The sequence below is a fragment of the Alligator sinensis genome, unplaced genomic scaffold (genome assembly GCF_000455745.1).
Source record: "Alligator sinensis unplaced genomic scaffold, ASM45574v1 scaffold1249_1, whole genome shotgun sequence".
Lineage (NCBI taxonomy): Eukaryota > Metazoa > Chordata > Crocodylia > Alligatoridae > Alligator > Alligator sinensis.
The window spans coordinates 2,851-5,497 of NW_005844249.1; the positions used below are offsets into that span (position 1 = coordinate 2,851).

A 2,647-nucleotide genomic window follows, 5' to 3' on the forward strand; every position below is an offset into this window, starting at 1 on the left:
AAAAAGTCTGTTCTGGAGAAATCCCCCACCCTGGTAGCATAACTATTCTCTAGAACACTGTAGTTTTGAGACAGTCTTTCACCATCCAAATGATCACTGAGATTAAAGGAGTGAAAGAATTAAAGAAATTATAGGCAATTATAAAGACATTAAGGGAAATACATAAAACCCTAAAAAAGTGAAAATCTCATACATTCACCCAATCTCTGGGCTTCCAGTGCTGCTGAACTTTCTCCAGCATTCTGGCTAAAAAAAAAAGGAAACAGTAATTTGGATTTAGAGACAGATGAGAATAAAGGGTCATAACATTTGTATTTCAATAGTATTTTTCATTTTTGTTTCTTGTTCGCCGCGCTGTTGTATGCCGAGCACATTGTCAGTGCTTTAAAAACAATGAAAAATCACTGCCTTACAGATTCTTGACCACATCCAGCTTCTCTGAGGTGAGGGCATTTGTCCTGCTGACTGTAAACCTGCCTGTGACTCTGCCACTAATCTGTTGGACAGCCTTGGGTAACACACTTCATCTCCCAGGTCTCACTCTGGAATGGACTCTTAGGCCCAGTCCTACGTACCGTTCACGTGTGTAACTGCATTGCTTCACCCGCGTGCAGTTTGGGATTGTAATTGCTTCTTTGCATTTGGAAGCAGGATAAAGCCTTGGACCACCTCATATCCCCACTAACCTCCCTGTTTTGGCTGCCAAGGGGGCAAGCTTGGAGAGGAGAGATGGAAAGAGCTTGAGGCAAAGAATTTTATCCTAGTGGATTCTGCATGGACAGCAGGTGTAGCTGAGAGAGATGTCCTTGCCCTCATGCCCCTTGGCTGAACACGCCCTCCCATCAGCTGTGGTTTTGTAGATTAATGTGGGGATGGGAAAGAGGCATGTATGATGGTGGCAGAGTAAATTAACTTTGTATGGAGCCTCACTGGCACAGTCTGGTCCCACTGTGTTGTGACAGTGAAAAGGTGTGGTTACAAGCAAGCAGACAGCTGGACAGAGCCCTGCCCACCTTCGTGTTGAACCTAGTCTAACGAAGGGACAGCTCTGTCCAGAGACCCCAGATGATCCCACTCCACCACAGCTCCTATTCTTGCTGTACTGCCAGAAAAGTTACCTTAATTGTTCATTGTCCATAGAGAAAGCCAATGAGCTCCCCACATATAGAGAGGATTCAGTTTGAATGGTCTCCTCTATTGACTGTATCTCCTCTTCTCCCTCCCACTGTCGCTTTGCTTCAAGATTTTCATTTTCAGTATGATGGTCTGTCAGTTATGCAGGGAGGTCCACCTTGGGTTGAAAAGCTTTCAGAAGGTTCAGCACAGGCTTCAGCACCTTCCCGAATGAGGTCCTGCTGAGAAGGACTGAAACCAAAGAAGAAGCTTTTGAAGAGGACACCTCCTCAGAATCCTTCCTAAACCAGTTTTTCCTACAGTTTTCTCTTTCTAGTGATCAAATGGCCCTTTTGGTTTGTAGAGAAATTGCCTTTGAACCAGTCTCTGCCATCAGTAAACAAAGCAGAGAGCTATAGCTGTCTTGTCCATATGCTTAACCCAAGGGATTCCAGCCCTCTTCTTCTCCCCAGACAGATTTTTGGAGAGTAGGTTCAAGATTAGTGAATTTACTGGCCACTAACCCAAAATCCCAGCCAGCGAGGGTCCTCCACACTGAAGGCCTACTGCAGGCTCTCTACGAGATAGTCTACCACCTCTATAAGAGCATTCAGCATTCGTAGTAGATGGGCTTTCAATGCCACATGTTCATCTTAACAAACGATCCAGTTAGAAGCAAAATGGCATTCACAAAACAGGATTGCCTCAGCCTTATTATTTCTACTTATCTCCTCTGGTCTTACAACTGGTTGTCCTGTGCTACCCAGAGAAAAATGACTGTCTTCATTTCTCTGTGCCTCAGATGTTAAACTTTCATTTTCAGAACACTTCTCAGTTTGAGCAATGGATGCTTTTTGCACTTTCTCAGGAGGTTCTGTTTTTAGGGAAATAACTCGTAAATGATCAGACACCAAGTCCGGAGCAATGGGTGTATGTGTGATTCTAATATAAGGGATTGTTTTCACAGGCAGCTCCTCTGTCTTTGAGGTGGTTATGTTTGTAGTGGAAACTGGGATTGTCTCCTCAGAACTCCAGGTCTCAAGCTCTTCGCTAACAGAGACTTGGGAAAGGACCATGTCGGCAATTCTGCCTGGGTTCATTGCACTTTGGCTTGGTGTTGCTGGACTGTCATCACCAGCCTGTAAAAAATGGTAATCAGAGAGTTCCTCAATTATTACTGCAGCCAGGTGGTTATGTTTGTAGTGGAAACTGGGATTGTCTCCTCAGAACTCCAGGTCTCAAGCTCTTCGCTAACAGAGACTTGGGAAAGGACCATGTCGGCAATTCTGCCTGGGTTCATTGCACTTTGGCTTGGTGTTGCTGGACTGTCATCACCAGCCTGTAAAAAATGGTAATCAGAGAGTTCCTCAATTATTACTGCAGCCATTTCTTGATGAAAAAATAAATCAAAACCTGTTATGTCATCATAAAGTTCTTGCTCATGTAACCTGGGCGGTACTCCAAAAGGTACCCCCTCTCCAATTGAAGGGATCAGAGCAGGTGCACAAGTGCTGTGGGAGGTGTAGGGATTCTC

The 2,647-nt window shown here is 44.7% G+C and overlaps 1 pseudogene; it reads right to left on the minus strand.

Annotated features, from left to right (window-relative positions):
- Window positions 1-193: 193 nt before the first annotated feature.
- LOC112549068 lies at window positions 194-2,290 on the minus strand (annotated as a pseudogene).
- Between the last annotated feature and the right edge of the window lie 357 nt (window positions 2,291-2,647).